Genomic DNA, 24,648 nt, shown 5'->3' with positions numbered 1-24,648 from the left:
CACCCTTTCCTTTGTTCTTGCTCAATCCAGTTTTCCATCTTATTTCCCCACCTATTCTCTGCTCTGCTTCTTTCGATGCTGTCAGTAGCAGAATACATGAAGGCTGCAATTGTTATTGGGCCTCTGATTTCATAGGTGCTGAAAACATTTTTAGTGAGAAATAAACTTTGCTTTAGACTGTTTCTGGGCTGAAAAGATAAAAAAAAAAACCAAAAGGAGCATTACTCAGCTAATACAGGCACATAAATGTCTTACCCACTAACCCATGTAGTACGTACTTCATGGCCAGGGAATGATGCTTATAACCCTAAATCTCTCTCCAGGTAGCCCTAGAAAGCAATTAATCTGACAGCCCCTCCTTGTTCTTCACTGTGGCCCCTATTCCTTCCCCCACCATTCTTTGCTTCTCTTCGAGTCCTTAGTCACCCTTGCATTTTCCATATTTTATTTATTCTTTACTACTCCTCTTAATCTGCATAGGCCAAACCCTAAGCTCCGGAGTCACCCTGACTCATTTCCTACCCAGGAAAAGCAACGATTTAGATCAGTGGGAAAGCCTGTGATGTCAATGTGGACAGAGACTGATTCTGCACGGGGACTCCCGCATGATTATTTCTTGTTCTCACTCATTCAGGTCTCCATTTAGCAACACACTTAAGCATGCACCCAACTGTAAACCCATGCAAGTCCCATTCAGCTTCTCAATTGCTTTCTTCTGCAACATCTGTGTTGATGGTTCCCACATCTTCCAAACACAACAGATTCTCCCTCTGTGCTTCCTCTTCCTAACCTCTCTGTTACCCACTCACCAACATCCTTCCTCTTGCTTTGAGAAATTCAGGTTTTTTCCAGGGTTTTTTTTTTTTTTTCCTTTGCTTGTTTGGATTTTCTTATTTTCACTGCTGCCCGGGGATTCCAGTTTGTAATTTCACCTCCCTGTTCCTGAGATTGCTATGTTGAATAAAACACTGACTTCCCCCTCCTCTCTCCAGCATTCTGAAATACTGAATTGGGCCACTAAAGAGAAAAGCTATTGGCCAGGACTGCTGTCTCTGATACTGAAACAGAGCTGGCAGTAATATTTACAGGCGACTTTGAAAGCTCCAAGGATGGCTTGTGGCCAAAAATGATGATATCCACCCCCTCTTTTTTTTAATGATGTCTTCCTATGACTCAGTCTGGTCCATAAGTCAAAATAAGATTTTTTTATTATTTTTTTTTACCCATCCTCCCTTTAAGCAGTGAGAACAAGAGCCTAAGAACAGAACGCTGTAGCATCACGGACAGGACGAGTTACGTCACGAGTAATGCAACTTGGGGTGTCCTTGGTAGCTTTAAAAGAAGCAGAACAAAAGGCATATGTCCTCTTTCCGGAGAAATGAGTTTTGGCAGAGCTAAACTGGCAATTGCCTGAGTTTTCTAAACTTAGTTTTATCTGTAAGCAAAGCAAGAAACACGCGGGAAGCAGAGACACGGTGACCTCAGGGGCTCATGATTTGCCAGGCTCAGCAAGGAGCTGCCGTGCCCTTTATGATCCACCATTGTGCGGAGGCAGAGCCTCGAATAAAGGGACGGTGTCGGGGGAACTGTGACAGTTTCAAAGTGGGGCTGTGGTGTACCAAGCCAGCCTGCCCACACACCCCTACCTCTGCCTCCAGCCACGCAGCCTGCAGCGACAAACAGCCATCCCAACGCTTGATAAACGAGCACTTTGGCCCCAGACCATTTAATTTGCTCCTCGCCTTCTTTGTCTGCCAGTGGCGGGGGAAAAAATGCGTGTTTGGAAATTGGCAGTGTTGCATACAGCATTACCAGGCTGGAGTTATATTGACTGCTAGACTGCTACAGGGAAAAAACAAAACCAAACCAACCAAAACAAAACCAAACCAATAAAAAAAAACCCCAACCCACCATCACCCCCCCCAAAAAACCCCCAACCCACCATAAAAACCAAACCAACCAAAAAAACATGAACAAACAAAAAACCAAACAAACCCAACAAAAAAAAAAATTAAAAAAAAAACAGGAAAAATCAAATCAAAACAAAACAAAAATAAAAAAAAATAAAAAAAGCAGAAGAGGGGAGCAGGCTGGGAGCTGTGAAGAAGGGTGGGGTGTGAGCGGGGGAGAGCCAGGCAAGGAAATAGGGAGAGAAATGAGACAGTACTATATCCAAGAGTAGATACTATGATGATGGGGACATTAAGAATATGATAGATAGGCAGGGAAGGAAGGCAAGCAGACAGAGGAAGGTGCAGAGAAAGAGACAGAGACGAGGGAGGGAGGGAGAAGGAAGAGAGAGAGGCAGAATTAATTTAGGAGGAATATACTGAAAACATAATCTTCTCAACAGAGTTAAAAAAGAGAGTGAGAGAGAGAATTAAACAAACAGCGACAGGAAACTGAGAAAGAATAACTTTTTTTTTTATGAGCTTGTTAACATTTGTGAAGTTAAGTAACCCTAAATTTATGCCATTAATTTGCATGTATTACTTTTTTTTTTTCTGTGCTGCCAGTTTATAGTCTCTGTGAAACCTTTAAAAAGTGGCTTTTTTTCTCCTTTTCCCTTCGCCTGTGTTAATTAAGGCTTGTGATATATGTATATTTTTACACTGCTGCTGTGCTCTAGCATTTAATCATGAAATGGCCCTTTTTGCCTTTTCTTTGGGCTGCTCCTGCCTCATCCTTTCCCCTCCAGTGAAACCTGAGGAGGCCTGCGGGTCCACCCACCTGCACCGAACTGCAAGCATGCCTGGAGCCAGACTGAGATCCCATGATCCCAGGCCGGGATTCACCCTGTCAAACAAGGCAGCTTTCACAACAGAGAGAGGATCCCCAGCTGCTGAAGGGTTAACAGTTCCAATGCACTAGGGCATTCACATTGCCATACTGAAGCACACGGTATTTACACATTAGCAATCACTGGGGAGCCATAAATCGGATTCTCAGGGGAAATCCAGCCAAAGAACAGAGTGAGATTCCTAATGAAGGAAGTCACAGCCAAAGCTGGGGGAGGCACATGTGACAGATACCCTCTAATCAGCTGCTGGAATAAAAGGGGAGCCAGGTCATCCTCTAAGGCTTTAGTGGCACCTGGAATTATCCAACCTAGGATGCACATAGAAACAGCTGCTGTAGAAAATGTGAGTCCAGTTTCTCCCCTGCTTCCAGGGGACTGCACCACACCAGTTCTCAGGGGCAGTGTCCCTCCTCTCCTCCCAAGGACTCTTCTTTCTGGGCAGACAGATCTCTCTCCTAAGCACATTGCTGACTTTGGAAGTGCCCAAGGCCAACACAAAGCATAGCTGGTGGAGCCCTTTTGGCAGCTGTCCCAGCAAGCATATTTCTGAGCTCAGCTGGACAGGAGTCCTGGTCCTAAATGTGCTTTGATTGCTTTGCTCCTCTCCAAAGGCTCTGTTTCTCCCAGCTGTAAGCAGAGTTTGCTGAAGCAAGAAGCAGGTTGCTAAAGCCTGGTTTGGATGCTGTTTGGTCCTTAGTGGAGCTGATGGGACTCATCTTGTTAAAAACCAGCTGAGCTGAGACCATGAACAGTGAACATTGATTCAGACCTAATCACCCTCCACGGGAGACACAGCAATTGGAGGAGGGAATAAGGGGGATTGCTGGTCATAGCAGAGCTGGTGTTCCCTCATCCACTGTGGAGGAAGCTTGTGATGTCCTTGGGGTCCAAGAGGCATATGAGAGGTCTCTGGAGGGTCTCTGCTGAACTGGATTTGGGAAGGAGAGGTAGGGGAGACAAACCAGGCTTTCCACACCATCATTTATTTTGCCATATGGGGGTGTTGAGCACCAGAGAGGATATTCTGATTTACTCCCTGGCTTACAGTTGCTGTGGCAACGGGAGAAATACAGGCCAAACTAGGCTGCATCTGCAATGTGGTGGTAATGGGGAGCTTGGATTCCCATGTGTGTGTGTGTTTATTTGTTTGTTTGTTTGGCTGTTGCAGGAGCCACATGGTAAAAAAGCACCGTTGCGATGAAAAGGGAATGAGGTCTGAATTGTACCCAGGCAAACACACCCTCCTCTCATGCAACAGCCAAACAGCCATGCATGCAGTCCTACTGACAGCACACAGCACAAGGAACACACGTGTGGCCTTTCTTCCCACCCCTGGAGCTGGGGGTCCCCAGCTGCTCTCTCACCCTTAAAAGAAGCCAGACTTCTTATTTCATAGGTACGATGCCCCTGTGCACCAGACACTGTAGATGGGCTCTGAAATGCAGCTAAGAGTCTAGGGCACCCCTGGTGTCAGCAAGAGAATCTCCACTGCTGCCAGGCCCACACAGATCCCATGTCAGCTGTGATTCCAAGGGATCACAATCCCCCCATTGGTTACTGAGCAAATACTCCTCCCTGCAAACACTCCTCCAGCACATTGTAGTGACAAGTTCTTACCTCCCCCCCACACACACTCCCCAAGCTGATCAACAAAACAAACTCAGCCCTTTCTCAACAGGCTTATCCCCGATTGGGTGAGATGGCCTTCATTGCCAACATCAGAGTGAGCCCTCAGGTCACATAAATTGGCCTGCTGCAGATACCAGCCTCCAAATGTGTGAACTCATGAGTCTGCCAGCACAATTCCCATCCCAGAAAGCAAGCTGTAGAGCACAGTGAAGTACTGCCTCTTTCCTTCCCTCTCCTCCAGCTGCAGGAACCTGAGTACCCTCAACCACTGTCCCCTGGAGAAAGGCTCCATGTCCACTGCATCCAAAACACTGGCCCCAGAGACACACTTTAGGTTAAGTGGAAAGAAGGAAATTATTTCTCAACTGCCCCTCATGGCCCTAAAGTTTCTCCCTGCAGTGCTGGAAGCAGAGAATAGCCTTGTAGCAAGACAAAGTTGCTATTCAGCCATACCATCATCTGTTCTTCATTTTCCCACAGTCCATAACAGGCTGAAGATAGCATAGGTGCAGGGAAGAATGGCCTGGTAACAGGATGAGGACATGGTTTGCTCAGGCACAGAGACTTTGGAGTTCCTGGAAATCAGATTCCTAACCAGCTTTGGGGGTCTTCTGTTGCAACTTTTGCAAAGGAGGCACAAAGTCCATGGCAGAGATAGACTGAATTTCCTCAGTCTGACAGAGCAAGAGCCTGTGAGGGAGGATTTCTCTACGAGGGCAGCACACTTGGGGTGAGACACCAGCAAAGACAAGGGGTGTCATTGAAAGGCTGGTGATGCCAGCAACCTGTTGGCTGCTGCTAATAATGACAATGAGATAAAAATGGCGGGGAGAGAGAACAAAGGCACTAAGGTTGAGCTGAAAAAGATGAGGTGGTGAAGATGAGAGGCTCTGCAGCTGTGAAAAGTTTCTACAGAACATTGTGCATAGAGGAGATGTCCAGCTCGATCCCAGCGAGGACAGCCACAGGGAATGTGTGGTGGCTGCCGGTGTGCTGCAGGAATACTATGAGTCTGCAGAATACCTGTCCACACAGGGTGTGCAGGAGAGGTGAGACAGGATACAGATTCACACCCCTTGAGTCCTGGCTGCTTTTTCTCCCATTATTCCTGAGACTCCATCTGGCCTCGCTATTTTTACACACATACACATACCATCAAAAAAAAAAAAAAAAAAAGGAAGATAAAATAAACACTTAATTTCTAACCTAATCAGCCCTTCTCTCACTAATTAGCACCCTCTGAGCACATCCACAGGCTGTGAGAGACACTCTGGGGCTGATAATGACCCCCAACCTGCAGTTGCATATGCTGAAGGGTCAGCAGAGCCAAGAGCAAGCCGTGGGGAGGCAGGGAACAGAGCGACCTCTATCATTGTTTTTTTTTTCCCCTGAAATGTGGGATGATGGAAAGGGGACGTCTCTTTTTTGGCAGGGTCCCTTGCTCGTGCATGTGTGTGTGTTTTTCTGTGACAGAGAGAGAGAGAATGTGTGTGTGCACGCATGTGTGTCGAGGAGAGGGGAAGCTGGAGAGGTTTGGAGGGAGGGGACTGGAACAAAATTCTGGCACTGAGCCCAAACCTGAAACACACGCCAATTTGTGCCTCTTGCTGGTGGTAATGAAGGGCTCCGTTCAGGACACACGGGACACTAATTAAGGGGCTTCAAAGGCGGCTTTCTGCAGAGCGCTCTCCAAAGGGGGGCTGAGGGAGGAAGGAGCACAAGAGGGGGGTGTTCTCCACTCAATGGAAGACTTCTGGCTCCTAGTGCTGCTGGGGAAGGCACTTTTTCTTTCTCGCTGTCTCCCATAGCAACTCCTACCCGTGAGAGCTGAAAAGGTGCAAGCATCTGGCAGCTCCGGGCCAGCCCTCAGCAGCCAGCAGGCAAGGCAGGCTCCGGTGTGCAAAGGTGGAAAAGCGGCATGGCAGAGAGGAAGAAAAGAAGAAAAAGGTGGAATTGGGGAGGCAAATCGGTGTGATTACAAAGGTAGCACCTATAGTAACAGGGGCTGCCATCAGTCCCCAGGAATTTTCAAGGACAAAGCTCTGGATCACTGCAGATCAAAACTCCGTAGCTGAGCCTGTGTCAACTTCATCCCATGGGGTTATTTCATATGAAAGTGTGGGTGGGGCAGACTTTGTGACTAGGACAACGGGCAGGGCTGGGAATGTGCCTCCATCATACCAGTCTGGGCACAAGGGCTTAGCTGGACACCTGAGACAAACAAAAACTGCACAGGCTCCCAAAGAGCTCTAGCCCACTTCCAGGAGCTTCACAGACCTTGGCCCTACAAGCTCCAAGCATCGCAGATTCACTCGTAGCTGGGTGTTCCCGTGTCAAAGGAAAGGAGCCAGGCCACCGAATGTGTGACGTGACTCAGCCATGGTCACCAAAGGAGATCTCAGTTCAGCTCTCCTGCTTCCCACCTGTTACTGTACCCTCACACCTGCCCGCCCTCCCTCCCTCCACCGGAGTAAACATGGAACAGCAGCCCCGGTGAAAAACAGGACTGTGCTGAGATTGATGAAACGGGGACAGAGTGTGGGAGGAAAGAGAAGAATAAATTGGCAGGGAGAGCAACAGAGTGTTAGTGAGAGACACGAAGAAAGGATGAGTGAGAAATCTGGTGATGAAGAGAAAAGAGAGAATAGAGAGTTATCATGGATTATAGTCACTGGGCCATGCACCACACAGAGAGAGAAAGGGAGGGAAAGAAAAGAGAGGTGATATGAGCACATGAAAAGGAGAAGTGAGAAGAGGCTCACAAAGAGCAAGAGAAGCAGACGGCTTGAGAGATGAGCAGTGTTTCGCTGATCCTGCACGACAGCATGTTGCCTGCCATCACTCACCACCCCACAAGCTGCCAGAATGCCCCACAGTTTCCCCTGGTTTCAGACAGAGCTGTCTTCTCTATGCCAGGCAGTCTCAGCACCACACATGGGTCACCTGGACACAGCTCTTTGGGAGCCAGGACCAGTCCTGCCACGGTGAATCACAAGTACACATTATTTAACCAAGGTGAAACAGGAGGCTACTCTAATGTTTCTCCACAATTTTTAGTTTTAACTAAAGTTAGTTTTCCTAACCTTTCTGCCCTCTCCTGTTCACTGTCCTCCTATGCACCAGCCCACGTTTAACTGCTTATTCCGGATGACCTGCTCCATGTCTCCCATGTTCAGTGTCACCCGGCCACAAGCACGGCCACCTGCAGCCCAGAGCAGTTCAGCAGGGCTGTGCCTGCCACTGGAGACAAGGAGGGAGGAGGCCCGCTCTGGAAGTGGCACCTGGGGTAAAACTGGCTGAGGTGTGACTAAGGCCAGTGACTGCCCAGAGCAAGAAGGACAGCGCAAGGCAGTCCTTAACAGCGGCTCTTGGGCAACACTCATATCCAGAAATTCCCTGGTTTTTCTTACTACTGCCCAATGATGAATCTTGCTGCCCAGCCTGAGCAGTTTCCAAGAAGAGGTGGTCAGGTTCATAGGCAGGCAGAATTAAAAGGGGGTTGGATGCAGAAACAGATTATAGTGCTAGAATCACCCTACAGCAGGTCTTGCAACTGCCTGGGCTGAGGAACATCTGGGGTCTGCTAGGATCTGCAGAAAAAACAGATCAAACTCAAGGAGGTGCAGGCACAGTCCCAGATGCAGTTGCAAGACACAGTCTTGGCAGGGCTTAGCTCCATCACTGACCCTTGTCTCATCCAAGTATAACAACCATGGCACAGGCCAGACAAGTTCAGGGCACTCCTGTGTGCTGCCTCCACCCATCCCACAGACCACCAAACTCTTCCCATCAGCTGCTAACAGCTGCTGAACCTTTACAAGGAAACCCACAAAGATCTAAGTAGAGTAGGAGAACAGAGCTGATCACCAGCCTCTTCTGACCATAGGGGAAAAAACAGCCAAGACATTCAGGTTCACAGAAAGACACCAGCATTAGTTTCCATGGAGAGAGGAAACAGGAACACTCTCCAGCTTCCCCCTTCATCTCCCAGTTCTTCCTTCTCCCCCCGCACCTCACCTTTCTGCCCTATGCAATCCAAATTGGACGCCATGCCAAAGACAGATAAACAGGCAACTAATGAATCACTCTTATTAAGTTTGAACTTATTATTGAAAAAAAAAAATAATAAAATAATAAAAATGAAAAGAGGGAGAGAAAATCAAAGCTGGGATTACAGGCTTAGCAAGCATGAGTGCATATTCAGCCTACACTGTTCTCTTTGTGACTCTGTCATACCGGTAGACTGCTAAGAGAGTTATACCATTACTAACATGACAGCATTGTCCTATACAGCCTGGATTAGAAATCCCAGTGGCTGTATGGAGGGGAAAAGTCCCTTGGCAGTGGCAGGCACTTGGCCTCATGATGCCTTCCACTTGCAGCATGCTGGCCAGGCAGGGAGAAGTATTTAATTATCAGACAGGCTCTGCCTTTTCCTAGGCCAGCTTTCTTTCATTGTCTGACTGCTTTCTCCCTGGTCAGTGATGCCTGAGAAGTCTGTCACGCAAGAGAAACTCAAGATGGTCCAGGCAATTCCTGAATCAGGCAGACTTCTCACAGCTGAACCCCTACTCGTCCTCACAAGTACACCATCTTCTCCAAGTATGGATAGGATTGAGTCTTGAAGGTGGTGAATATCTCATTCACCACCAACAACCTCCAACAACTGCCTGGAAAACTGGATCTCCTTGTTCTCTGCTGGGCAGGAACATCAGTCAGTTGTGATACCTTCTCATTTCTCCAGCCTAAAAATCATCCTACTGAGCCGAGACTGATTGCCCTCATTACTTCCACTTCTTAAGCAGGACCACACCAGTTTTTAAACACATCAAAGACATGTATGTTGCTCTGATGCATTTTTTAAATCTTCCTTTTTCAAGTAATCCCCATATAAATATCACCCAGAACACCACAGCAATCAGATAATCACCCATACCCTCATCCAGTGTTTGTCCCCTTTGTGATGTCCTTGGGGACTCTGTTTCCTCACTGGGACAGTGGTGCTATAGCATGTCTGTGAACTGGCACAGATTGACAAGAAAAAGGCAGCTAGCAACAATAAATGCATCACCCCAGCCAGGATGCAGAATGAGGAAAGGTCATTGTGTAACCTGGTCTCTCATTGCTCTGGCAGCAGCCAGAATTCCTGCTTATGTGGCCACCAGTGCAGGGGCTCGGCTTTGGTACCACTGAGGGAAGATGAGCTGGATGCTGCAGGAATGGGCTGTGTCAGTCCCTGGGTCTTCAGAGAGGGAAAGAGGAGCTGGAGTAAGAAAGGCAGTGAACTGAGAGGAGGAAAGAATTGGGTATGCAGTGCCTGGAGGGTGAGGGTCAGGACCAAGAGTAGCAGAAGGAGCTGCCTAGGACAGCTGCTCTCCCAGATGGTCCCTAGTCTGTAGCCTTCAGATCCTGCCTTAGCTCCAGCCCTGTGGCTGGTGCCTGTGGCCTCATCTCCCTACATCTCTGTTCTGCAGCCAGTAAAGCCACTGGTGGGGCAGTCTCTGTACCACTGAAGGAATTAGGGCAGGGACTGTTTGTCATCCACAGAACCCCAGTACTATTTTCTCTGTCCCAACCCAAAGAGACAAGGGAAAAAAACCACAGTTTTTCTTTCCAGAGCTGCCCCGGGGCTAGGATACAATATTTTATGGCCCAGTTCTTAGCCTATTTGCATTTTGTATTTTTACTTCAGCTGTTGTTTGTTTCCAGGCATTTGGGATGCCTAATGATTTTCAAAGCACTGTTTATTTTAATCCCTCTAATTTATTAATAAATTAGTTGGCCTCGAAGTGCTTGGGAAAGAAGGGTAAGGAAGTTGTAACCAGTGCTTTGAATAAAGCATCAAACTGTCACATGACCACATCAAAGCAACAGCAAGCAGATCACTTTGTTGGCTGTATCATGATACAGCCTCATAGGTCCTCCAGCTTGGTGTCAGGTTTCTTCATACATGTCACCCTGCAACACTACCAGGCTCACCAATTCCAAGGATGAAGTAAAAAATAGCAATGCCCAGAGGCAGCTCCCTCTGAAAAGTCTGCCCCTTCTCACCCTCTGTGTGTTGTGAGAATGTAACATGCCACTGTGGCGCAGATAATATAAACCATGCTGACATCCACGTGGATTTGCAGGCAAGGTTGTAATCTTCCCATAAATCACAGGTGCACTCAGCCTCCACTACACTCTCTTCAGCCCAGTGCTCTGTGGCAAGGCTACAGTTTCACACCCAGGAGAGTCCCTGGAAAAACAGTGAGCATAAACACTGCTAATCATGCAAATGAAGGACTTGGAATCTCTGCTAGTCAGTCCCAACAGGAACATGCCAGGTTTTCTCATCACCAGAAAGCAACTGACAGATCCTGAAAATCCTAGGGGATAACTTCTTCAAATAACTTCTCCCATCTCCAGGAAAGCTGTGAGTTTGCCCCATCATATGTTTATGAGCCTGCCTCCATCTAGGGCCTTAAGACCACGTACAGTCTTCTGCAGCTGACAACCCCATCACATCCTTACTGCTGCGAAGCCCATTTGCTCTCAGTGATCCCACTGAGATAAAGATCCCCTTTCTCCCATCTCACACTGACCTGTCAGCATTGAGCACGTTACTCATGGGCTAGCATTTGCCAGGGACACACGACTTGCAGGAAACAGAAGCCTCTGTCTTGTGCAGCAGCAGGCCTTGCTGCAAGTGTACATCTTGTGCTAAAGGGCTGAGGTGATTCCACAAACAGCTCTGAAACCAGCCTGAAGTTGCTGCTGGTTGTCATGATGAGTTAGTTGTGCTAGATGTCCTCCAGAAGCACTGTTCTGCCTGGGAATAGACAATGACTACTGTTTAGAGGGGGTGAACACATCCTGCCTGAATGAGCTGATTACAACAGCCAGCACGGCTGTCTGGCACAGAGGGGACACTTGCACCCATGTTCTCTTTGTACTTGTGGATAAATTGACAAAAACAAAGATGCCTCAAGAAAGGCAATGGTGGGCTAGAAGCTCTTTCACACAGGATGCAGAAAGAACAAAGACATTTTTGCAGTACCAGTTGCAAAATGGATTCCAGAGTGGATCTCCTTGCTGATGTCCACAGGTTGCATCAGTACTCCATCAGTACTGATGCAACCTGAGCAGAAGGGAGCCCATCCTGGCCCTGCACCCATCTACAGGCAGGTGTCTGCATGCCCAGCAGCTCATTGCCCTGCAACACATCTGCAGGACAAGTGTATCATCAGGAGTGCCAGGTCAGGCACCTCCTGCGATCAGTGGTCACAGCAACAGATTTCTGCCCTCCCCAACACAGATTAGGCCCACAGCTCCAGGAGCAGCTCCAGTTCCTGCAGAAACATCACTGCTGAGCGCTCACTGTGCACTGCCAAAGCCCCAGTCACCATATTAGTATTTTTGCTTCTATTCTTTACTTAAAATCCCCCTTCTCTCCAAGCTGCATCTCCCATCTAATGAAGGTGAGACCAGGACCAAGGGCTGACTACCACAAGGCCTGCTGGCTCCCCACTATTTTGAGGGGTGCCAGCCTGCCAACAGAGCATGCATGCTCTCTCCCTTTCCTCCTTCCCTGACTCCCTGCATTCCCACCACCTGCCAGCACAAGAAGAGCCACCTGTGGAGGCACTGAGACTGCTAACCCTCCTTCCTAGCTGTTTCTTCTCTCCCATCTCCTCCCTGTGTGTGGACACCCTGGTGGCACCTGCCCACTCACTGGAAGGGGCACCAGAGACATCGTGTCTGCCCTGCCCCTGGTACTCAACACCTGACACTTTGTTTTGAGGGCATATCAACCACTCCAGCAGCCTTTCCCTCTCACCCAGACCCCCCAGAGTAAACAGGCAGTGATCCATGCTGTGCAGGAGGAAAAGGGATGACATGAATCCCAGCACCCTGCTCTGTGTTGTTCTTCACCCTAAAAGAAAGTGTAACTCTGCTCTTGGCTTGATTCTGGGCACTCAGTTGATAAAGTCAGGTTATTACCTGCATGCCCTGGCAAGGCACCAGCTCTTCTGTCTGCCCATCTTCCCTGGGGCAGGGAGCTCTGTGCTTTACCAAAGCCTGATCGCCCAGCGAGTTCTCCTGTGTGGCAAGAGGAAATAGAGATCTTCAAAACAGGATTTGAATTGAGTCCTCAGCTTGATGATGTACCAGTTAGAAAGAAGGCCAGGGTGGATGAACCCTGATCTTTGCTCTCAAAAAGGTGCACCAACAAGTGATAAGGACTTTGGAGAGAAATAACAAGGGGAACAGCATCTCTTGGAGCCTTCCCAAGAGGAGCATAACCAGCTCATGTACTTAAGGCCGTAACCTTTCTCATTCTCCCCATAGGCCTCTTGGTGTCTTTTCTTCTGTTGCCTCTCTGATCCCTGAGCAAAGAGCACAGCCTTAGCAACCCAGCCTCTGCTGGGAAGTCCAAGAAAGGCCAAACCCTCCAGGATCATGCCTTACTTGTCTAAGGGCACAGGGAAGCACCATCTGCCTCCAGGATGCTCTCTCCAGCAGTGGCAAACAATAGGGCCTGGGAAAAAGGAGCAGAAATTGACCAATATAGAAATTCCTCCCTAGGCCTCCCAGACAAGTTTAAAATGGTGGATTTTATCAGCTGGCCAAAATTTACTACAAAATTATTAAATCTCACAAAATTATTCCACAAGGATCCTGCCCAGTGTTCACTTTAACTGTGCTTCATAGCTACATTTCATAGCTACACACCAGGTGCTTTTCTGCTGGGAAGAAAGGGGGCTGTAAAAGGCTTATTCATGAATGAGAGACTGATTTGCACAGAGTGGTGTGTCTGTGGGCTGGGAGGAGGGCAGGTGTTGCTTCTCTGTGCTCCTCAGCAGGAGTGAACAGTAATGAACATGCTGGGAAAGGCCAGCATGTTGTGTAAGAGATGCCAGCCAAAATGAAGAGACCATTCCTGCATTAAATCTCGTTCAGGGTGTCCATAAAACTGGTGAGTGCAAACATCCTACTGTGAATGTTCACATGTGCCGTGCCCACAGCGCCCTGGGACGTGTCCGCAGCCCGTGAGCGTGCGAGCCAGCCCCACGGGGTGTGCGTGTGCATTGTCTGGCTGCCAGGGCACCTGCCCGCTGGGGAACTCTATATCTAAACCAGCTGACAGCTGCTCTCCTGAGTTTTCTGGACACCAATAATGTTTTCCCTTTTCTAATCTCCCCGATGTAAATCCATTCACAACGAGCGCCTAGAGACTTTTAATTCCATCGGCATTAAACTCACTAAAACCTCTATTACCAAAAGCTTTTAGGATTTTCCCTAGAATCTACAAGTCATGTTCATAACATGACAGAACGCCACCTCTCTAGGGTGTCTGAGAAATTAATTCATGCTTTCTAAACGCCAGGATCACTGACCAGACATTCAAAGTATCCCCCTTGCCATTAGTAAGCTCGAGTTGCTGGTGCAACATGGCCCTTGCCAGGGGCTGAGCTGTCTTCTGAAACACTTCTAACAGTCTGAGAAGAGCCCCCTCCCTGTGCCAGGCAAGAGCAGATCACCTGCCACGTCAAAGCAGTACCAGAGGTTCACAGATGCTGTGTTAAAGGGGTTTATTTCCCTGCTGCCTTGCTGCATTCACAAAGCAAAGGTCTGGCACACGCAGCACAACACCAGCGCTCCCCCCGTGCCATAATAAGTGAGAAGGGAGTGTGGTCTCACCTCAGTGCTGCACGCAGGCAGGCACTGTACAAACACAAGGATTATCCAGCTACACCTCAGCAGAGAAGGTGGCTGGGTGCCGAGACAAATTGAAAGTGGTTGTGGTGGAGGGGTCAGACAGCTGTGAGTCAGTGACTGAGGTTTCTAAATGATATAATACTCCAGCGATGGTGCATTTATCCTTTGGCCCTGGAGGTTCATTGGCTGCTGTAATAGAGCAGAGAGATGCAATCATCTTTTGATCCCAGAGGTCTTTTTAGGTGCTATAATAGAGTAGTGATGATCAAGCCATCTCCAGAGCCTTGGGGTTGCTGGCACGCAGCATGGGTGACGTCAGTGTCTCTCAGCCCCCACAGTCCCCAGCTCCTGGATTCCAGGAGAGGTGTTGAAGATGTTGTTTCCACCCCAGAGGTTTGCTGGGGCTGTGGTGATGTCAGCTTTGACACACTGCCAAAGTTCCCTCTGGCCTCACAGGAACTTTAACCACGTGGAAAGGTGTGATACTGACCCCAGGTCTCTTGGCACTGGGACACAAGCCTGGCTGCTCCCACTCTATCCACATCAGCTGCGGTGGGTGCAGCTGCAAGCCACCCACCAAAACAAATCACAGCTCTAAGAATACAAGAGAGCTCACAGGAACCCAGCAAAGAGCAGCATGCAAAGATGATCCCCAGTGGGTTTTTATCTGGCTTAAAAACATTTCCCTGTGCAAGTAGCCATTCTTCTCACACCTCATGGCCCGTGCAGGAAGGAGACGTACTTACAAGGAGTCTGGGATTTGTGTTTAGCTACACACACAGTTGTAGCAACACACAAATAGACAGAAATCAAACAGGCTAAGTTAGCCAAGGTGCTGAAGATTTCAGCATCCTATATGATGGACTCAGAAAAAATTTTAAAAAAAGAAATAACAAGAGCAGGGACCATGCTCCTGTGTAGGGAATGCTGTTGGACAGAGAAGATATGTTTGTAGACTGAGGTTCTTACACTGAAGAGAGGAGGAAGTAATCAAATAAGGGTTCAGGGTTTCCAAAGTCTCAGGGATTTCTCTTCTCCCTTCAGCCCATCAGATTTTTAATTCTGGGATCCAGCTTGGCCTGGAAATTGGAAAGTTTGCTGGATACCCTGTTATCCTGGCACTGATTCCTGCATCCGTAGTTCAGGTGGAAGATGAAAGCATGGGCAATCTCCCAGGAATGTCTGGGAACTTTGCAGGTTAGGTTTCTGATCTGAGGCAATACAATGAGTTTAGGTGGGTTTGCCCCTTTTCTGTGGCAGGGCTGGGGTTTGGTTTTCCCCGAAATCGAGTTCAAACTCAGATGATGAAAATTCTCCTTCATACTATGGACTTCAACATGATGAGACATGAACAGAATTTCACTGCTCATGTCCCAGCAGGTAAAATGTACACAAGGGAACAACCATTCCAGGTCAGAGAAATGTCCACACTGGCTCTCAGGAAAAACATCACCTGACTCTGGGGGAGAAAAGGTGGAAAAACATCAAAGCAGACAAATGAGGGACGATGTACTCCTGTCTCAATTTTCTTATTTGCTGCCCTAAGTTGCAGGCTAATATAGGCTCCAAAGACTGAACCTGAAGGTTCAGGCTCCAAAACTGGGCTCATCCTTAGTCAAAGCTCATTGGGGTACTCTTGTTCTCCACAAAACACACAAGCCCACTATGAACCTTTCTAAATACTTGGACCTGACAAATTCTTATGTCTTAGACCTCCACAGTTCAACCCTGTGAACCTGAATCCCATACATTTTAATTTCACTCTGCATTCCTTCACTTCTAAGTGATGAGGAAAGGAAGGACAGATATCCTCATATATCTCGCAATTTTATTCCCTCCCACCATACACTCCCAGTTTGCTATCTGACACCAACAACCCCTGTCTCCTCCATATCTTCACTTGGGGGGGTTCACAGGCTTTCTGTTTCCACTCACAGGCCCTTCAGTTCTCCAGCATCCCTTCAGAAACAGGCTGAGCTGGGTTTGGCTTGCAATTCCAAATGAAGCAGCACTGCAGGTGTACCAAGAGCTCTTCCAGAGCCCTCTCTACCCTCTGCATCCAAACAGCTGATTTGCCTTCTCAAGGGCATCACAGCATGGGGCAGAGCTCTGCAAAGACATTCACCCTCACTGTCATTTGGCTGATACTCTTGACTCAGGACCTTTTGGGTATCTAAAGAGTTTTGAGCCTGCCCTGCAGCACACATTACTGTGAACGTACCAATATTCAGTTCCATTCACCGGAGCACAGTGCTTTCATTTAACTTAGTTCTCTTTCCCAGGCATTTCCCACAGCCCTTTCTGTCCACAGACAACATAATAATTTTGTCTCATCTGCTGATTTCCATACAGCATATCTCTCCTCCCACCTTTCCAATTCATTAAACAATAAGGTAAATCACGAAGGATTTAGAAGAGAACCTGGAGGCCACATTAACCTTTTGCCATGGTGAAACTTGACTGTTTAATCCCCTCATTCTTTCAGTCTCCTACTCAGTTTTTGATCTATGTCAATATTTTGTCTCTCACTGACTACTTAGCTTCTTTAGCAGCTCAAGTGCAGGATCTTTCAAAAGCCTTTTGGAAGTCTAAATACGTTATATCACTTGGTTCTCCTTTATCCACTGCATTATTGACACTTTCAAAAAGTTGTAGGAGATTAGCATGATGCAGTTTTCCCCTGCTGAACCCACGCTGGATAGGCCCTATCAGACCACAGTCTTCCAGATGTCTTCAAGCACTTTTTAATTATCATTCCCACCAGTTTACCAGATACAGATGCAAAGCCTACTGATCTTTAATTCCCCGGATCATCGCTGAAGCCTTTTTTTAAATATAGGTACAACATTTGGTCTTCTCCAATTCCCCGAATCAGTAGCTTTTTTTTTTTTTTTTCACAAGAGATTGCATATTTTTGTTAGCAGCTCAATCACTTAAGCTCCTTCCAAACTCTCGGATTTAACCATCTGGACTTGATAACTTATTGTTCAGGGAAAGGGGGGGCGGAGGTTTTGTAGTTGTTGGGTTTTTTTTTCACTGGGTTTGTGGGGTTTTTTTATGAGTTGCTTTGTCCCAGCACCCATTATTCTACCAGCACATTTTCCAACAGATCCTCATCTAAGCAGATATAGGAAAAGAATCTCACAAATACTGTTGGTAGGGACAGCTGATACAAGAGAAATCATAAGAGAATTCAGCTCCCCAGCAACATCCTAAAAATGGAGATACTGAGTCACTTTAAGCACAGGAGGTGACTGGAATTGATCAATGCGAGTTTTCTTGGATAACATCCACACTGTTCTGACCAACCAGGCTAGTTTTGCTCATTTGTTTGGGTCTCTTGCTGAATAGTGATTTCCATCTTGACCCCAGAAGATTCAGGGCAGGAACAGTGCTAGCTTGATTATATACAGCCTAAGGTGTGATGAAAAGAAAGTGACCTCAGTGCTGGGGGATGCATGAACCTGGGAGGAGATGAAACCCAGCGAGGATGAAAGGAAGTAAATCAGAAGGTGAGCAGAACAATACTGGGCTGTTAGCTCCGGTGATTGCCTTTCAACTGCATCAGCCACAAGACATGAAATGTAATGGGCAATGCTGGAGAACTCAAATAAGTAGCCCCATTATATGAGCATTTCTCCCTTTGTGCCAGACTGGTTCTCGATAGATTTCACCATGCTGGCTGGTTTTAAAAGGCATGGCAGTTGAGACTGAGGCACAGCCCGGTGGCCCTGATGTGCCACTCACTTCAAGCCATGCCTTCCACCACTCCTGCAACAGGGAGTCAGGGAGGAAGCTTGAGATGGAAAAGAAGCACCCACAGGTTTTATGTCACAATGAACACAAGACCAGTTGTGGATACATGTTCACCTGTCGACCTGGCTGCAAGCCAGCACTGGCATTCCAGCTTCTGGAAACCATCACACCCCCATCAAAAGTGACACTGAGAACATCTGTATGTTGAAATTGTATGCAATCTACCTACCCTGTTACAGACTTGGCATACCTGCCTTACCTGATGGACACATATTTCATAAAAGAGGAAATTCCCACAAATCCCTCTTAATCTAATTGCTGTTCAGTTCTTGTGGCACATGTTGATGGGGCAATTGTAGAAAAAAAAAATAGAGAAAAAAATGTAGAAAAAAATTGTGTAGCTTGTTGAATTCATTCCCTGCAGACACTGCCTATGTGGGGTAACGTAGGAATAAGTTTTTCTGGGGAGCCATCTAAGGGCAAGTCTGTGCCTCCCTCTAAGACCTCATCAGCATCCCTCCAGTACAGAGCAAGGCAAATTTCAGCAGTGCTGGGCAGCACATTCACTTCCTCTGGCTCCGTGGGGCGAGGGCCAGGAGGACAGAGGACACGAGGAGGGATTTCTCAGCCATGTTCCCTCCTCCATATCAGGAGCAGACAAACATGCACAAGGAGAAGGCATCTCAAAGCAGGACAATCACTGGCTGGCTATTGCCTTAATTAAGGAGGTGGATAGAAGATGAGCAATTTACTGTACAGGGCTGGTCCTCCTGCCACAGAGCTTTTGAGACCACATCCCTGCCCAGTACAAATGGGGTCTGGTCAAACTCTAGCCTGTAATATCGATATAAGATACTTCCATACCACATTGTCATTGCAGCGACATGCTGATCTCTTTCTGCCTCCCTCTCCACCCCTTTTTACCTTTGCTGCTTCTGTCCTTTTTCTCTTGGGTCCTCCCTCTTTCTCATCTCAGTATCTGCATCCTCTCCATACTCTGTGTGTCTTGGATTCCCCTTTCCTCCCTCCGTTGCTTGCAGGTCTCCATCTCTACGAAGCAAGCGAGGGCTCATACTGGGATGACACAGAGGAGGAACTTGGGGGAGAAAGAGGTCTTCCTTATGACTTGACTTAGCCCAACAAGACTCCCCACACACCAGACACAGCCCTGCTTGAAGTGCCTGTTTGGGCTGGAATGAAGCAACATGGACACTCACACAGATGCTGTCCCACTGCACAGGCCAGAAACCAGGTAGGGAGGTAGCACAAAACCCATCCAGCTGCTCTTCTAGCAAGGCTTTTAACTTGCCTCCCTCTCTTCACATGCACTGCTCTGTCATGTGTGTGTGTGTGTGTCTTAGGGCTGTCCTCAGCTGCTTGGCAGTGGCTGTGCAGAGGGTGCAAGGGGGAGGTGAAATGACGGGGGCTGGGGATGGCCAGCTGCCAGTCATGGCCTGTACCAGGGTCCCCTTAGTCCCCTGACACACACAGACACGTGGCACGGCTGCTCGGGGAGGCCCAGCCAAGAAGCCTGTCCTTCTCCACTGAATCTCTACTCTGTTTCCCAAGTGACAAGCCACAAACTCCCTTTCTCTTCACAAACAAACAGAGGCTTGAGTGAATCGCTGCCTCGGCCCTGGCACGCAGCCCCCTGGTCATTAGGGATTCTCCTCCGGCATCCAGCCCCCTGCGAATGACAGCACTCAGCCATGTCAGTGGACTCTGCAGGCTGAATCTCCCTTTCCCCACAGCATCTCTTCATGCAGCCTGAAGTGCTGCTCCTTCACATCCCTACTCCCCAAACCCCTTCTCTCCCACTGTGTTTGTGGCTACTGCCTGCTCCACGTAAAGATAGGGGAAACTGTGCCACAGCATGGTGACCAGTGGGAGAGTCTCCTAGGATTAGGACCCTTAGCAACAAGGTTTGGTAGACAGTGTCACCTCTTGACTTTAACCTCCAAAACTCATTTTGCTGGGGTTTATAGTAAAACTGACTTCAGACTGCTAAACCTGGTCAACAAATTCTCCTCCTAATCACCGGAGACTTGCACACATCCACACAAAAGCATGAGGCAAATCACCTCTCACCACCTTCCTGTCCTTTGGCCCTTCAGGACAAACAAAATTACCTCCCTCAGCAAGACAAGCTGACAGAGCTGGACAAAGTCCCTGCAGCATAACAGCGAGGGTTTGCACTCATACTCTGTCCCAAACAAGCACCTGCCTCCAGTGGGGCTGGCTCAGCCTCACTGATGATCACAGTGATCCCATGAGGAATGATAATGCCTGGGCCCTGTGCACTGACCTGCGGAGCGGTCAGGGCTGGAGAACAACATCCTCCTGCTGAGACAAAACTTCCTTCCTCTTCAGCACGATTCCTGCCCTCTTCACAACCAATGCCATCTCTTTGGCATCTGCCTGGTGGGGGACATGGCTTGCTCCCAGACTGTAATTTAACCCTCTTTCAGACTGGCTTGCCTGTCAGGAGGGACTGAACCAGGCTGGCTGCAGCGTGCAATTACATCTGTCAGATTAGCCGTAGCACGCACGATCCGGAGCACGTGCCAGATGTGGCACACAAACAACACTCGAGCCAGAACCAAGATAGGGTTGTGCAGACAGATAATACCCAACACAACATAAATCCTGCCAGTACAGAGTTAAGCCGACATTGTTTTCTAAACAATTCTCAAACAGCAGCGTGAATTCATACTGGATCAGCATTTTCTACCATGTAGCTGCAGCAGTCTTGACCCAGTACCAAGCTCCCTAGAGCTGGATTTATTGTCTTGTCCACCCTGAGTCAGTGCCAGAGCCATGTCCTGAGAGGACTGAGGAATGTAACCAATGCCAAATGACTTTGCAGGCTGCATATAGGAAGAGCTTGCTTTCTGCAAACTCTCCAGCCATGACATTGAGTGTGGCTGCATGGGCACGCTCCCTGCCAGGCTCCGGCCAAGAGGAAGAGCGACACATCAACAACACCACGGTCACTTGTCACCCGCAACACATGCACGCGCACACCGGAGGGTGTGAACCACATGGGAAAAAGATCACAGTATCATCAGCTGGCACCAACATCCAGAAACAACCCCACTGGGCAGCACAGCCCTTCCCAAGGCCGACCAAAGCTGCTCCTGCCCGACACGGTGGTCACAAAGGAGGAGAAGTGAGGAACGGGTGCTCAAAGAGGGAAAAGCAGGGCTCAGGGCACCCCAGGGAAGGAAGGAAAACAGCAAGAGACACCAAAGAGAAGTTGAAGGCAGCAGTTTGTGTAGAAGGGTAGGTATTGGAGCAGTGGGTCAAGGGGCATTGAGGAAGTGCATATGGGGAAAACTGATGGCAGGGTCCTGCAGTGGCAGCAGAGAGATGCACGGGAAGATGCAGTGGAAGATGTGCCCTCCTTGTCAGCATCACCGTGTGGGACCTGGGCAGGAGGGGAACAACCCATCACCTCTTTCAGGGGAAACTGCACCAGCACCACTGTTGGGGCCACACTGTAGCACAGACCCTGCTAGTCCCTTCCCCTCAGAGAAATACAACAGCTCCCAAAATCTGACTCAGAAAAACTCTGGTCTCTGTCAGAGTCTGTGCAGAGCCTGAAACCACAGCCTGGCAGGTTGCAAACTCCCCTTTAAAATCCACTCCACTGAGCTGGCTTTGCCAGCAGCTCGTTGCTTGAGGGTCTATTTTGGGGGAGGCATCTCCAGGCACGTTCGTGCTCCTTGAGGGCTGTCAGCACGTCTGGGCCTGCCCAGGCACTGGGAGAAACAGCTGCTCCCCTCCCATCCCCACACCACAGCAGCTCCAGCAGCACGGAGACATGGCATGGAAACAGTGCAGCTGATCTTCCTGCTTTCCCTGCAGAGGAGCTGAGGAAAGGGGCACTGAGGGCAGCCCCAGGCAGCAGGAGGCCCTTTCAGGTGCTCCCAAGAGCTTTGCGCCCCAAAATGGGTCAGGCTCGGCACAGGGCCCCTTCACTGCCTGTGCAGGGCACACGGCGTTCCCAGCTTATGAAACACACCGTCTCCAGTAGGAAAACATCCCTTCCAGTTGAGAAGGAGCACCAGGGGACAGCAGATAAGCAGTGACAAAGAGCATGCCCATCACCCCAAAAGCTGTGGCAGGCTGGGCTGGGTATTCAGAGGAGGTACCTGGCTGGGAAATGGAGGCCAGCATCTTCTGTGGGGAATTGGAATCCCCAAAATATCTGTGAGATGAGGAGGGAGGGGGAATCCTCCTCTCTAAGCCCTGCTCCCAGTAGCATGATGCCCACTCCTGCCCTGCTGCAGGCTGTATCCCTGAGGTGACCCAGGCCAGGGCTGCGGGGCCCAGCTTTGCCGCTGGCCAGGCTGCAGCAGAGCCAGCCTGGCTGCCCCTTCTCCCGGGAAACAGGGGAGGTGGAGGAAAATGACGAATGGAGAAGAGCAGACAGGTGTGTGTGTGTGTGTGTGCGTGCCCAGGGAGGGATGGGAAAGGGGAGGAATGCACTCGGGACTGCGTGCAGGGCACCCGCAGAGCTTCCCTCGGCTGCTCTGCAAACAACCCCTCCCTGCACACGCATGCAGGGCCGAAAGGGAAGGGGCTCAGAGGGGAGCCAGCGGCTCTCCCTTGTGGGGAGGGCGCTGATGAGAGCCTGGATTTTGTTCAGAGCATACCAGAAACCCCTGCCCCTCTCCTCCCTCACACCTCTGGGGAACAAGCAAGGCGAGGGAGGGACGGTGGGATGGAGAGAGGCACAGGCAGAGGTGCCGGGCTTGGCTTACCTCAGAGTGCCTGCGCTGGGGGTGCCCGGTGCGCGGGAGGGAAATCCAGGGCTCTGCTCTCCTTGGCGAGTGCTGGGAAAGGTCTCTGTTCCGTCACGTGAAGGAGTGGCCTGGGAGTGGGTGCTCCAGCTCACCGCTCGATCGAAGCTGCCATGGATTCATTGCGAATGACTTCGCCTTCTGTGAGGAGAGGAGGAAAGGGGAGGGAAAAAAAAAAGAAAAAAAAAAAAAGGAAAAAAACCACCAGCTTAAGACTTGGAGGGTAGATTCACTTCTTTCTTAGGTTTCCAATGGCAACTGAATATGCCACATATGAAGATCCAGGGTGTGTGTGTGTGTGTGTGAATGTGTGTGTGTGTGGGAGGGACGGAGAGATGCACAGCTGCTGAGTCCACAGGCAGTGTAGGGTGTGAGCTAGTCAGGGCGTATTGGTGATTATGGGAACAGACAACTGGACACGGGCAGCAGAGTAGACAGACAGCCAGGTGGAAAGAGACCGAAAGGATGGAAAGAGGTTGGCCTGTATGCTAAGAGCCTGGCTGTCCCACTGCACACAAAAGCTGAGAGCACCTGACCCAGCGCAGGGCAAGGTGCTGAGGGAGCTGCACCAGGAGAAGGTAAAGTGTGCCTACACACACGGCCGCAAGCACGTATGCACGCCACCTCCCAGCCCACACAGGCACCCCGCACACCCCCTGCAAGGACACTCGGCACACTCAGGACACACACACACACTGGACACACACACACACACACACACATTTACTCACTAGTCTTTCCACAGCACCTCGCATACAAACAACCCCTAAAAACTCAGAGCTGCTCTAAAGGATGAAGTGCTTCTCCACATACAGCCTGCACCTACCTACAAGGCTGTGCACATCTGTATTAAGATGCACACGTGATAACTCAGACAGCCGTCACACAACACCACATCATCTCCACCCAGCCTATTCCACCCCTCCTATGAGTACACAGCAAAAACATTTTTATACAGCACAGCAAATAGTGATCCCTGCACAAATGCACGTGGAATACCCAAACGTGTCTACCACACACCAGCTCCTGACCCCTTATCTGAAACTGTCACTGCACAAACACACAGCATTTAATGAGCCCACTCCCACAGCAGAGACCAGAAAAAGTGCCATGTGCATGGACACACACATCCATACCAGTGCAAACACCACAGTAGCAAATGACGTATCTGTAAGAAAATGAGGGCACATAAAACATCCTCATGCACTCAGGAACATAAGTCAAGCAAGCACCAGTGGCTGTATATCACACATAAATATACTCTGCTTATGAATTGCCTGCAGCATACAAACTGATTGGATCAGACACTGTTACCTACCTAAAGTCAGCCCACACAGTGGCATAGCATCCTTCTGGATCCTAAACATTAGCCCCAGCAACTACCAGACATATTCTGTCACATGGAAAACAAAAATACTCATCAACATCCAACACAGGCAGACAAACACAAACTAGACATGAAACACAGACAGCAACACCACTCACCCCCCCCAAAAAAAAAAATTAAAAAAAGCCAAAAAACCCACAAAAAATATCCCACATTTTTTAAAGTTATGAAGCTGGAACAGCTGTATTATTCTGTGCAAGTGCACAGGTGCATATGCACACACGCACACACTCCACTGCCACACCAAATCTGCTTTAACTGACTCCATCTCTATGTAAGATTTCTGTTTGGGTTTTTTTTTTCCCCTGCACTTTCTCTAACTCTGCCCATTCTACAATCTCCCATGTGTTTGTCCACAGACTGGAGCTGCCGCTCCGAGGGGCAAAGTCTCTGGAGCAGAAAGCCTGCAAAAGCATCCGCGCTCATCCCTTCTCTTCCCCTCCGTTCTGGTGTTAGATGTGCATAATTTGCATGCGAAGAAGAGTGCGCAGTCCCAACAGCCCCGAGTGCTCTGAAATTGGCTGATAGTGGCATCAGGGGATGTGACTGCAAAACCGAAGCGTGGCGAA

General features: G+C 49.0%; 1 long non-coding RNA gene across 1 annotated transcript in view; it reads right to left on the bottom strand.

Annotated features, from left to right (window-relative positions):
• LOC117244439 overlaps window positions 1–24,648 on the bottom strand; it is a 49,492-nt gene that overhangs the window by 9,867 nt on the left and 14,977 nt on the right. Inside the window, exon 2 of the long non-coding RNA XR_004497543.1 lies at window positions 22,654–22,833. This is a non-coding gene — a long non-coding RNA (uncharacterized LOC117244439). The remainder of the gene's footprint in view (window positions 1–22,653; window positions 22,834–24,648) is intronic.

This window comes from Parus major, chromosome 1A, assembly GCF_001522545.3.
Source record: "Parus major isolate Abel chromosome 1A, Parus_major1.1, whole genome shotgun sequence".
Taxonomy (NCBI): Eukaryota; Metazoa; Chordata; class Aves; order Passeriformes; family Paridae; genus Parus; species Parus major.
Note: the sequence above shows the minus strand (reverse complement) of the source record. Positions and strands in the feature narration are given on the sequence as shown.